Source organism: Salmo salar, chromosome 09 (genome assembly GCF_965601325.2).
Source record: "Salmo salar chromosome 09, fSalSal1, whole genome shotgun sequence".
In the NCBI taxonomy this organism is placed as follows: Eukaryota; Metazoa; Chordata; class Actinopteri; order Salmoniformes; family Salmonidae; genus Salmo; species Salmo salar.
The window spans coordinates 26,009,353-26,023,689 of record NC_138299.1 but is presented as its reverse complement, the minus strand read 5'-3'; positions in this window follow the sequence as shown (position 1 = coordinate 26,023,689).

Below are 14,337 nucleotides of genomic sequence, written 5' to 3'. Positions count from 1 at the left end.
GGAGAGAGGTACTGGCATTGAGAGCACTGCGGAGCGAGCGTGCTGAGGAGCGAGTGGCTGAACGAGCAATGGGTTATGGTGTGATGCGCACTATATCGCCCATACGCACTCACAGCCCGGTGCGGTCGGTGCAAGCTCCTCACCGGTGTAGGGCGAAGATGGTCATTCAGCCAGGAAGGAGTAGGCCTGCTCAGCATGCCTGGTCTCCAGTTCGCCTCCATAGTCCGGTACGTCCTGTGCCTCCTTCCCGCACTCGCCCTGAGGTGCGTGTTACCAATATGGCGCCACCTAGGCCAGTTCCACGCATCAGACCTCCAGTGCGCATGCCCAGTCCGGGTTGTCCTGTTCCTGCTCCACGCACTCGCCCTGAGGTGCGTGTTACTAGTCTGGCGCCTCCTATGCCAGCCCCACGCATCAGGCCTCCAGTGCGCCTGCCCAGTCCGGGGTGTCCTGTTCCTGCTCCCCGCACTCGCCCTGAGGTGCGTGTTACTAGTCTGGCGCCTCCTATGCCAACCCCACGCATCAGGCCTCCAGTGCGCATCCTCAGTCCAGAGCCTCCAGCGACGCTCACCAGTCCGGAGCCTCCAGCGACTCTCACCAGTCCGGAGCCTCCAGCGACGCTCACTAGTCCGGAGCCTCCAGCGACGCTCACTAGTCCGGAGCCTCCAGCGACGCTCACCAGTCCGGAGCCTCCAGCGACGCTCACCAGTCCGGAGCCTCCAGCGACGCTCACCAGTCCGGAGCCTCCAGCGACGCTCCTCAGTCCGGAGCCTCCAGCGACGCTCCTCAGTCCGGAGCTTCCAGCGACGCTCCTCAGTCCGGAGCCTCCAGCGACGGCCTGCAGCCCGGAGTCTCCAGCGACGGCCTGCAGCACAGAGCTTCCGGTAATGATCTACAGTCCGATTCCTCTGATAATGATCCACAGGCCGGTGTTACAGAAGCGGAGGGATCTGCGGGCAGAACGGGGGTTACGCCCTGAGCCGGAGCCACCTCCGTTGCTGGAGGATCAGAGGGAGAGGAGTGTTCTGGGTATAGCACTAGAGCCGCCATAGACTTTTGTCACCCTCCCTACCCTCCCTTTGTGTTTTGTGGTTGTCTTGTTGGGTTTTGTTTGTGTGCAGTCGGGGTCTGCACCTTTGGGGGGGGTACTGTCATGTCCTGACCCTTGTAAGAGGTAATTTTCTATAATAGAGTGGTCAGGGCGTGACAGGGGGTGTTTTGGGTGGTTTTTATATGTTGTCTATTTCTAAGTTTTAGTTCTAGTTTGTCTATTTCTATGTTGGGGTTGTTTGGGTTGATCTCCAATTGGAGGCAGCTGATCCTCGTTACCTCTAATTGGAGGTCATATTTATGTTGATGTTTGTCCCACCTGTTTTTGTGGGTGATTATCTTTTGAGTAGTGTGTTTTCCTCTCTGCGTTACGGTTTGTTGTTTTTTGTGTTTCAAGTATTTAGTGTATTGCATTTAGTTTCACGGTCTAATACATTTGTGGAACGAAACACACGCTGCATTTTGGTTCGATCCTTTGAACAGCCGTGACACTGGGGGGTGGTTATATCATTTCTTTCACATGACCCATCAATTTAGACAAGTGTGTCTGGTTAAGCGTAATCTAATAATTATAAAATATTTATTTCGAAAATATTTTTACCTGGACAATATCTGTTTTTGATATTGCTACCATGCGAATACTGTATGCAAGTAACCATCCCCAGCATTGTGCACTCCTACACCTTCTGAATCCTGTGCATGTGACAAATAACTTAGATTTTATTTGACATGTACACATGTTCAACGCTTTATATAGTGTGTGTTTACCAGAGATGGTAATGTGAAGAACAACATGACCTGCACCAAAGTGATATTAGGATATACAGTACCAGTCAAAAGTTTGGACACACCTACTCATTCAAGGGTTTTTCTTTATATTGTACTATTTTCTACATTGTAGAATAATAGTGAAGACATCAAAACTATGAAATAACACATATGGAATCATGTAGTAACCAAAAAAGTGTTAAACAAATCAAAATATATTTTATAGTTTAGATCATACAAAGTAGCCACCCTTTGCCTTGATGACAGCTTTGCACAATCTTGGCATTCTCTCAACCAGCTTCACCTGGAATGCTTTTCCAACAGTCTTGAAGGAGTTCCCACATATGTTGAGCAATTGTTGGTTGCTTTTCCTTCACTCTGCGGTCCAACTCATCCCAAACCATCTCAACTGAGTTTAGGTCAGGTGATTGTGGAGGCCAGGTCAAACTGATGCAGTATTCCATCACTCTCCTTATTGGTCAAATAGCCCTTACACAAGCATGGAAGTGTGTTGGGTCAGTGTCTTGTTGAAAAACAAATGATAGTCCCACAAAGCGCAAACAAGATGGGATAGCGTATTGCTGCAGAATGCTGTAGTAGCCATGCTGGTTAAGTGTGGTTTGAATTCTAAATAAATCATAGACAGTGTCACCAGCAAAGCACCCCCACACCATCACACCTCCCCCTCCATGCTTCACGGTGGGAACCACACATGCGGAGATCATCCGTTCACCTACTCTGCGTCTCACAAAGACAGGACAGATGGAGAAAAAAAATCTCCAATTTAGACTCATCAGACCAAAGTACAGATTTCCACCGGTCTAATGTCCATTGCTCGTGTTTCTTGGCCCAAGCAAGTCTCTTCTTATTATTGGTGTCCTTTAGAAGTGGTTTCTTTTCAGCAATTCGACCATGATGGCCTAATTCACACAGTCTCCTCTGAACAGTTTATGTTGAGATGTGTCTGTTACTTGAACTCTGAAGCATTTATTTGGGCTGCAATTTCTGAGGCTGGTAACTCTAATGAACTTATCCTCTGCAGCAGAGGTAATGCTGGGTCTTCCTTTCCTGTGGCGGTCCTTATGAGAGCCAGTTTCATCATAGCTCTTGATGTTTTTTGCGACTGCACTTGAAGAAGCTTTCAAAGTTCTTGAAATGTTCCAAATTGACTAACCTTTGTGTCTTAAAGTATTGATGTACTGTCATTTCTCTTCGCTAATTTGAGCTGTTGTTGCCATAATGTGGACTTGTCTTTTACAAAATAGAGCTATCTTCTGTATACCACCCCTACCTTGTCACAACACAACTGATTGGCTCAAACGCATTAAGAAGGAAAGAAATTCCACAAATGAACTTTTAACAGGGCACACCTGTTAATTTGCATTCCAGGTGACTACATCATGAAACAGGTTGAGAGAATAACAAGAGTGTGCAAAGCTGTCTTCAAGGCAAAAGGTGGCTACTTTGAAGAATCTCAAATATTGTCACGTCTGCTCCCTCTCTTCCCCCCCGGCGCTCGAGGGCGCCAGGCTCCCCAGCATTGTGCACTCCTGCCACCATCATTACGCACACCTGCCTTCCCCCATCATGCGCTTCAGTGATTATTGGACTCACCTGGACTCAGTCACCTCTATCATTACCTTCACTATATATGTCTGGTTCCCTGCTCTGTTCCTTGCTTCAGCATTGATTGTCTTATGTCCCTGTTTACCTGTGTGCTGACGCTGTTCCTGTCTTGTTTCATGTCTGTTCACGTTTAAATATTTGACTCCCCGTACCTGCTTCTCATCCCCGATGTCAGTCCTTACAAATTTGAATTATTTTGATTTGTTTAACACTTTTTTGGTTACTACATGATTCCATATGTGTTATTTCATACTTGTGATGTCTTCTCTATTACTCTACAATGTAGAAAATAGTAAAAATAAAGAAAAACCCTTGCATGAGTATGTGTGTTCAAACGTTTGGCTGGTACTGTAGATCAAGTACTAGATAAAGTGTATTTTTACCTGGAGTTTTTCCTTATATTAGGCTACTACATTCATCACTTTTAGTCTTGAATTCTTTGGTTGTTTACTACAGTACTCACTCTGTTTAACACATGGCCTCACATGTGAATCCTTAAAGCGAAGGGTGTAGACAAAGAATAGCTCTCCAGTAGGTTTACCAAAACATTTAAGGACCATTTTCTTAAAGGTGGGGTTACAAGTTGATGAACTTTCAAAGCAGAATTACTTTCCCATTGTTCCTCAACTGCAGTGTATAATATACCAATTTCTAACTCTTGAGTCTCTACTTTTATCCAATGTAAAAAAACTGAATTTAAAATTTAGCTACATAGGACTTATTCCAGGTTGTGGGTCACAATTTGCAATGACTTACATCTAGATAGTATCGATTAAGACGTGGGTTTAAGTTTTTGATTGCAGCTACCTTAGCTCACTCTGCCAAGTTTTTCATCAAGTACAGTATGTGGGGGGAAAAAAATCTCGTTTTGGCAGATAACATTTCCCAACATCAGATTGTCTTCCTGACGATTAGTACTTGAAAAAGCTATTTTTTATCTCTTCTGTTCTTTGGTAGAAATGTGTCATAGTCACAAAGGGTATTCTGTAGAGAACCCAATCCTCTGAAGCAACACCTACCTACGCTAGGCTACACTACCTTAGCTGCTCCCTCCTGCCAACACAAACATACCCACCTCCACAACTATGCAGTCAAGCACACACTTGTTGCTCTCGCAGTAACCCCCTCCCCCCTTTAAACAGAATGTTATGTATTTCCCACCAACACTCAAAACCATTGGAATGGGCAAAACAGAGGTATAGTGCTGGCTGTCCTCCCACCATTTCTTAACACATTAAACATACTCACATGTACATCTCAACAGTCCCTGTGTAGGTAACAAGAGAAGCAATGAAATGGCAATGATTACTTTATGGTCTTAATTAAATGTAATTGAGACCATTTCAGAAAGGAAACACCACTTGTATGTTTAACCATTTATTAGAAAATATTACAATGCAGTTTGGCGTTAGGGCACTGCTTCTTCAGGGTAGCTCACTGCCAGACCGAAGCGTCATATGAATATGATAATATAACTACAGGCAATGAGCACGATATGCTATATCAAATCCCCTCAAGGAAGAAACACAGAACCCAGACAGGTCAATGCTGGGGTGGATGTGGGATATAAGAAACAGCAAGCATAGTGAGTAACAGCTAGTTATAGAAGAAATGCAGCAAGAGACACCAGCGCATGCGTGTGTGACATCCGGCATTAAGGAAGCATGTGTTTAACTGGTCAACTTAAATACACTGCATGTAAGTAGAGTGTAAATCGAATTGGTGCAATATCCGCTGATGCGATCAGCTGATGCCACCCTACTCGGGGGTTCCCTTTTGAACTGACTCCACTTTATTTCAGAAAGGAAACACCACGTGTACAGTACGTTAGGGTTTCCATTAGCCGGCAATTGCACTGGACAAGCAAGAAGCTTCAAAGATTGAAACTATTTTAAGGCAGTCTGACAAACCCCTAAAGTTTATTTCCAAACTGTACCAAGGGTTGATGACACAAAACATGTAAAAAAAAATGTGAAGAAGACCAGAGAGATGCTATTGATGATGATGAATGGATACAGATGTTAGAATGCCCAGTCAAGATCATATAATCTCAGACATAAATTACTGCAGGTTAAGACCATCCATAGAACATACTATATGCCAGTGAAACTAAATACACTGCTCAAAAAAATAAAGGGAACACTTAAACAACACAATGTAACTCCAAGTCAATCACACTTCTGTGAAATCAAACTGTCCACTTAGGAAGCAACACTGATTGACAATAAATTCCACATGCTGTTGTGCAAATGGAATAGACAACAGGTGGAAATTATAGGCAATTAGCAAGACACCCCCAATAAAGGAGTGGTTCTGCAGGTGGGGACCACAGACCACTTCTCAGTTCCTATGCTTCCTGGCTGATGTTTTGGTCACTTTTGAATGCTGGCGGTGCTTTCACTCTAGTGGTAGCATGAGACGGAGTCTACAACCCACACAAGTGGCTCAGGTAGTGCAGCTCATCCAGGATGGCACATCAATGCGAGCTGTGGCAAGAAGGTTTGCTGTGTCTGTCAGCGTAGAGTCCAGAGCATGGAGGCGCTACCAGGAGACAGGCCAGTACATCAGGAGACGTGGAGGAGGCCGTAGGAGGGCAACAACCCAGCAGCAGGACTGCTACCTCCGCCTTTGTGCAAGGAGGAGCAGGAGGAGCACTGCCAGAGCCCTGCAAAATGACCTCCAGCAGGCCACAAATGTGCATGTGTCTGCTCAAACGGTCAGAAACAGACTCCATGAGGGTGGTATGAGGGCCCGACGTCCACAGGTGGGGGTTGTGCTTACAGCCCAACACCATGCAGGACGTTTGGCATTTGCCAGAGAACACCAAGATTGGCAAATTCGCCACTGGCGCCCTGTGCTCTTCACAGATGAAAGCAGGTTCACACTGAGCACATGTGACAGACGTGACAGTCTGGAGACGCCGTGGAGAACGTTCTGCTGCCTGCAACATCCTCCAGCATGACCGGTTTGGCGTTGGGTCAGTCATGGTGTGGGGTGGCATTTCTTTTGGGGGCCGCACAGCCCTCCATGTGCTCGCCAGAGGTAGCCTGACTGCCATTAGGTACCGAGATGAGATCCTCAGACCCCTTGTGAGACCATATGCTGGTGCGGTTGGCCCTGGGTTCCTCCTAATGCAAGACAATGCTAGACCTCATGTGGCTGGAGTGTGTCAGCAGTTCCTGCAAGGGGAAGGCATTGATGCTATGGACTGGCCCGCCCGTTCGCAGACCTGAATCCAATTGAGCACATCTGGGACATCATGTCTCGCTCCATCCACCAACGCCACGTTGCACCACAGACTGTCCAGGAGTTGGCGGATGCTTTAGTCCAGGTCTGGGAGGAGATCCCTCAGGAGACCATCCGCCACCTCATCAGGAGCATGCCCAGGCGTTGTAGGGAGGTCATACAGGCACCTGGAGGCCACACACACTACTGAGCCTCATTTTGACTTGTTTTAAGAACATTACATCAAAGTTGGATCAGCCTGTAGTGTGGTTTTCCACTATAATTTTGAGTGTGACTCCAAATCCAGACCTCCATGGGTTGATAAATTGGGTTTCCATTGATTATTTTTGTGTGATTTTGTTGTCATCACATTCAACTATGTAAAGAAAAAAATATTTAATAAGATTATTTCATTCATTCAGATCTAGGATGTGTTATTTTAGTGTTCCCTTTATTTTTTTGAGCAGTGTATAATGCACTCAGAAATGTAATTTTTCTGCTGGAGTTGTAAAACCCAAAAGGGGACATACTTGCATATGTTATGGTCTTGTGAAGGCTGGCTGAATTCTGGCAAACAGTATGTTCTTTTATCTCAGGATGTCTACAGATTCTCCCTTCTCCTTGTTTTTGTTTGCTTGTAAATGTTGATACTGGAGACTGTTATCAGAAGAAACTGTGTAACCTAGCATTTATAGCGGATAAGAAATGCATTGCCTTTAATTGGAAGGTTGGTTATCCTCCCACAATGGATGGAAGAAATGTCAAGTTATGTATCACTAGATTTGATTTATTACAAGATTAATGGTATACTGTGCAACTTTCATATGGTCTGGATGCCTTATATGGAATATTGTATGACAAAAGGCGTCTGTATTGCAAACATGCCCATGTCAGGGGAGATACCTATTTAGGCAATCCCTAGATGCTGGGCTGCTCAGTCCTGGCCCTGGGGTTCTGCCATACTGTTGGTGTCACTCTGGCCTTAGCCTAACACACCTGAAACCAATAAGGAATGTTTCACTACGATCCTAAAGCTGAGTGGGGCGTGTTGGGCTGGGGCGTTGCAGTGACATGGACCACTAGAGACAGGACAGGGTGACATGTTGGCTGCTTTTTCTTCACTCTGCAGTCCAACTTATCCCAAACCATCTCATTTGGGTTGAGGATGGGTGATTATGGAGGCCAGGTCAACTGATGCAGCATTCTAGAACTCTCCTTCTTGGTCAAATAGCCCTTACACTGCCTGGAGGTGTGTTGGGTCATTGTCCTGTTGAAATGGGATGGCATATCGCTGCAGAATGCTATGGTAGCCATGCTGGTTAAGTGTGCCTTGAATTCTAAATAAATCACAGACAGTGTCACCAGCAAAGCACCCCCACGCCATCCCACCTTCTCCTCCATGCTTCATGGTGGGAACAACAGATGAGGAGATCATCCATTCACCTACACAGCGGTTGTAACCAAAAATCGCAAATTTGGACTCATCAGACCAAAGGACAGATTTCCACCAGTCTAATGTACACTGCTCCAAGCAAGTCTCTTCTTCTTATTGGTGTCCTTTAGAAGTGGTTTCTTTGCAGCAATTCGACCATGAAGGCCTGATTCACGCAGTCTCCTCTAAACAGTTGACGTTGAGATGTGTCTGTTATTTGAACTCTGTGAAGCATTTATTTGGGCGGCAATCTGAGGTGCAGTTAACTCTAATGAACTTATCCTCTGCAGCAGAGGTAACTCTGGGTCTTTCTTTCCTGTGGCGGTCCTCATGAGAGGCAGTTTCATCATAGCGCTTGATGGTTTTTGCGACTGCACTTGAAGAAACTTTCAAAGCTCTTGAAATGTTCCGGATTGATTGACCTTCATGTCTTAAAGTAATGATGGACTGTCATTTTCTTTGCTTATTTGAGCTGTTCTTGCCATAATATGGATTTGTTCTTTTACCAAATATAGCTATCTTCTGCATGCTAACTCTAGCTTATCACAACACAACTGATTGGCTCAAACGCATTAAGAAGGAAAGAAATGCCAGAAATGAACTTTTAAAAAGGCACACCTGTTAATTGAAATGCATTCCAGGTGACTACCTCAGGAAGCTAGTTGAGAGAATGCCAAGAGTGTGCAAAGCTGCCATCAATGCAAAGGGTGGCTACTTTGAAGAATCTCAAATATAAAATATATTTTGATTTGTTTAACACTTTTGTGGTTACTACATGATTCCATATGTGTTATTTCATAGTTTTGATGTCGTCACAATTATTCTGCAACGTAGAAAATAGTAAAAATAAAGAAAAACCCATGAATGAGTAGGTGTGTCCAAACTTTTGTCTGGTACTGTAGGTCCTTGATGGTAGGAAGCTTGGCCCCAGTGATGTACGGGGCCGTACGCACTAACCTCTGTTATGGCTTAAGATTGGATGCCGAGCAGTTGCCATACCAGGCGGTGATGCAACCGGTCAGGATGCTCTCAATGGTGGAGCTGTAGAACATTTTGAAGATCTGGGGACCCATGCCAAATCTTTTCAGTCTCCTGAGGAAGAAAAGGTGTTGTCGTTGTTGTTAGTCCCAGGGTCCTTAGCATAGTGATGATTTTTGTGGGCACTATGGTGTTCATAGCCTGCTGCTGGAAAAACTATTTGTTATGGCTTTACATCCCCTGCTACAGTTGAAGTCGGAAGTTTACATACACCTTAGCCAAATACATTTAAAGTCAGTTTTTCACAATTCCTGACATTTAATCCTAGTAAAAATGCCCTGTCTTAGGTCAGTTAGGATCACCACTTTATTTTAAGAATGTGAAATGTCAGAATAATAGTAGAGAGAATGATTTATTTCAGCATTCATTTATTTTATCACATTCCCAGTGGGTCAGAAATTTACATACACTCAATTAGTATTTGGTAGCATTGTCTTTAAATTGTTTAACTTGAGACAAACGTTTCAGGAGCCTTCCACAAGCTTCCAACAATAAGTTGGGTGAATTTTGGCCCATGTCTCCTGACAGAGCTGGTGTAAATGAATCAGGTTTGCAGGCCTCCTTGCTCATACACACTTTTTCAGTTCTGCCCAAAAATGTTCTATAGGATTGAGGTCAGGGCTTTGTGATGGCCACTCCAATACCTTGACTTTGTTGTCCTTAAGCCATTTTGCCACAACTTTGGAAGTATGCTTGGGGTCATTGTCCATTTAGAAGACCCATTTGCGACCACGTTTTAACTTCCTGACTGATGTCTTGAGATGTTGCTTCAATATATCCACATAATTTTCTTACCTCATGATGCCATCTATTTTGTGAAGTGCAACAGTCCCTCCTGCAGCAAAGCACCCCCACAACATGATGCTGCCACCCATGTGCTTCACGGTTGGGATGGTGTTCTTCAGCTTGCAAGCCCCCCCTTTTTCTTCCAAACATAATGATGGTCATTATGGCCAAACAGTTCTATTTTTGTTTCATCAGACCAGAGGACATTTCTCCAAAAAGTACTATCTTTGTTCCCATGTGCAGTTGCAAACCGTAGTCTGTTTTTTTTTATGGCGGTTTTGGAGCAGTGGCTTCTTCCTTGCTGAGCGGCCTTTCAGGTTAAGTTGATATAGGACTCGTTTTACTGTGGATATAGATACTTTTGTACCTGTTTCCTCCAGTATTTTGTTCTGGGATTGATTTGCACTTTTCGCACCAAAGTACGTTCATCTCCAGGAAACAGAATGCGTCTCCTTCCTAAACGGTATGACGGCTGCGTGGTCTCATGGTGTTTATACTTGCCTACTATTGTTTCTACAGATGAATGTGGTACCTTCAGGCGTTTGGAAATTGCTACCAAGGATGAACCAGACTTGTGAAGGTCTACACTTTTTTTCTGAGGTCTTGGCTGATTTCTTTTGATTTTCCCAAGATGTCAAGCAAAGAGGCACTGAGTTTGAAGGTAGGCCTTGAAATACATCCACAGGTACACCTCCAATTGACTAAAATTATGTACATTTGCCTGTCAGAAGCTTATAAAGCCGTGACATAATTTTCTGGAATTTTCCAAGCTGTTTAAAGGCACAGTCAACTTAGTGTATGTACACTTCTGACCCACTGGAATTGTGATACAGTAAATTATAAGTGAAATAATCTGTCTGTAAACAATTGTTGGAAAAATGACTTGTGTCATGCACAAAGTAGATGTCCTAACCGACTTGCCAAAACTATAGTTTGTTAACAATACATTTTTTGGAGTGGTTGAAAAACAAGCTTTAATGTCTCCAACCTAAGTGTATGTAAACTTCCGACTTCAATTGTATATTGTGGATAAAGAGTAACCTGTCTAACAGAACACAGAGAGTGTTCTTTAATGGAAGCCTCTCCAACATAATCCAGATAGAATCAGATATTCCTCGGGGGAGCTGTCTAGGCCCCTTACTTTTTTCAACCTTTTAAATCTTTACTAATGAGTAAAGCCAGTGTCTCTATGTATGCAGATGTCTCAACACTATACACGTCATCTACTACAGCGACTGAAATGACTGCAACACTTAACAAAGAGTTGCAGTTAGTTTCAGAATGGGTGGCAAGGATTAAGTTAGGAATAAAAGTATTGTATTTGGGATAAATCATTCACTAAACCCTAAACCTGTCATGGTCAAAACATATTGACACAACAGCTGCAAAGATGGTGAAAAGTCTGTCCATATTTGGTGCTTCTCTACCTTGTTAACAGCACTATCAACAAGACAGGTCCTACAGGCTTTAGTTTTTTCGCACGTGGACTACTGTTCAGTCGTGTGGTCAGGTGCCACAAAAAGGGACTTTGCAATTGCCATTTGCTCAGAACAACGGCTGGCCCTTGGATGTAAACTCAGGAAAAAAAGAAACGTCCTTTCACTGTCAACTGTGTTTATTTTCAGGTAACTTAACATGTGTAAATATTTGTATGAACATAACAAGATTCAACAACTGAGACATAAACGGAACAAGTTCCACAGACATGTGACTAACAGAAATAGAATAATGTGTCCCTGAACAAATGGGGGGTCAAAATCAAAAGTAACATTCATTATCTGGTATCCTCCTCATGGACTGCACCAGATTTGCCAGTGTTTGCTGTGAGATGTTACCCCACTCTTCCACCAAGGCACCTGAAAGTTCCCAGACATTTCTGGGGGGAATGGCCCTAGCCCTCACCCTCCGATCCAACAGGTCCAAGACGTGCTCAATGGGATTGAGATCCGGGCTCTTCGCTAGGCCATGGCAGAAACTGGCCAACGTGCAATAATTGGAAAATAAAATTGATGAGGAATATTAAACTACCAATGGAACATTAAAAATGTTAATATCTTATGTTCCACAGAGTCGTGGCTGAACGACGACGTGAACAATATACAGCTGGCGGGTTTTACACTGTATCGGCAGGATAGAACAGCAGTCTCTGGTAAGACAAGGTATGGCGGTCTGTGTATATTTGTAAACAGCTGGTGCACGATATCTAAGGAAGTCTTGAGGTTTTGCTCACCTGAGGTAGAGTACCTCATGATAAGCTGTAGACCACACTCAATGAACTGTATACCGCCAAAAGCAAACAGGAAAACACTCATCCAGAGGCGACGCTCCTAGTGGCTGTGGACTTTAATAAAGGGAAACTTAAATCCATTTGACCAGATTTCCACCAGCATGTTAAATGTGCAACCAGAGGGAAAAAAACTCTAGAACCCCTTTATGGCGGTATACACAGAGATGCGTACAAAGCTCTCCCTCGTCCTCCATTTAGCAAATCAGACCATAATTCTATCCTCCTGATTCCTGCTTACAAGCTAAAATTCAAGCAGGAAGCACCAGTGACTCGGTCAATATAAAGGTGGTCAGATGAAGCAGATGCTAAGCTACAGGACTGTTTTGCTAGCACAGATTGGAATATGTTCCGGGATTCATCCTATGGCATTGAGGAATACACCACATCAGTCATTGGCTTCATCAGTAAGTGTATCGATGACGTCATCCCCACAGTGACCGTACGTACATACCCCAACCAGAAGCCATGGATTACAGGCAACATCCACACTGAGCTAAAGGGTAGAGCTGTCGCTTTCAAGGAGCAGGACTCTAACCCGGAAGTTTATAAAATATCCCACTATAGCCTCCAACAAACCATCAAACAGGCAAAGCGTTTCGGATGTGACAGGGCTTGCAAAATATTATAGACTACAAAGGGAAGGCGAGAACTGTCCCGTGACACGAGCTTACCAGACGAGCTAAATTACTTCTATGCTCGCTTCGAGGCAAGTAGCACTGAAACATGCATGAGAGCATCAGCTTTTCCGGATGACTGTGTGATCACGCTCTCCGCAGCCGATGTGAGTAAGACCTTTAAACAGGTCAACATTCACAAGGCCGCAGGGCCAGACGGATTACCAGGACGTGTACACCGAGCATGCGCTGACCAACTGGCAAGTGTCTTCACTGTCATTTTCAACCTCTCCCTGTCTGAGTTTATAATACCAACATGTTTCAAGCAGACCACCATAGTCCCTGTGCCCAAGAACACTAAGGTAACCTGCCTAAATGACTACCGACCCGTACCACTTATGTCTGTAGTCATGGAGTGCTTTGAAAGGCTGGTCATGGCTCACATCAAGGCTCCCACGCCTCAGTCGGCTCGTCAGGCTCCCGCGCCTCTACCCGGCTCTACAGGCTCCCGCGCCTCTGCCCGGCTCTACAGGCTCCCGCGCCTCTGCCCGGCTCTCAGGCTCCCGCCTCAGCAGAAGTGACTGTCCCGCTCCTGGTCCTTGGTCCTCGCTAGCCGGAATGTAGGTAGCAGCCATCTTGAAATGATGTCATCGGCTCGGCCTGCCCTTATAAATTCGTAAGTCACACCAAAGATTTGAAAGCACTGATCGATAGCCAAGATACTCAGCTTTCTGCAGACACCCTGCTTTTGCAGATAAGGGCTACCGTTCTTATACCAGATTCAATTTAATAAAACAAATACAATAGGGTCCCCAAATATGGGGACTTTATATTTAAGAGGTGTGGAAGGACCACCAGAGGGCAGGCTGGGCTCACAGATAGTAGCCCAACAAGGCATGTGAGACAAGGTAACCAGAGGCAATTAAGCACAGCTGACGGTACTAATGAGATATTCTCTTTCCCCTACAAGAGGGAGGATGATAAACTATCTCTGGAGAATGGCTACAGGAGAGAGGTGCTATCCATGAAGATCCATTAAGACGGTGACGAATATGTGATTGTTGTTATAGTTTGAAGATAATAGTAATGTGATCCTGTGTCATCTAAAGAAGATGTATGTTGTTCCTTTGGAGATTCTCATTGACTGTGTCGGAGTGTTTGTATTGTCAGAAGTCTCTCAATAGAGAACTGTGTTCAATCAAGAAAACCTACTCTTGACTCGTTTATTCCACCTTTCCGCTTTAGAGTGACACCAAATTACTTGGTCCGCTCACAGAGGTTTAACGCCGTTTTGTTTGTACAGCTTGTTTGGCCCGCCGTCACGTCTACTCCCGCTCCCCCTCTCCGGCACGCGACGTCACCAGTTTATTCATTATTACGCACACCTGCCACCATCGTTATGCGCACCTGCGCTTCATGAGACTCACCTGGACTCCATCACCTTCCTGATTACCTCCCCTTTGGTTCTTTTCCAGGCTTTATTGACTCTGTTTCTGTGTTTCATGTCTGTA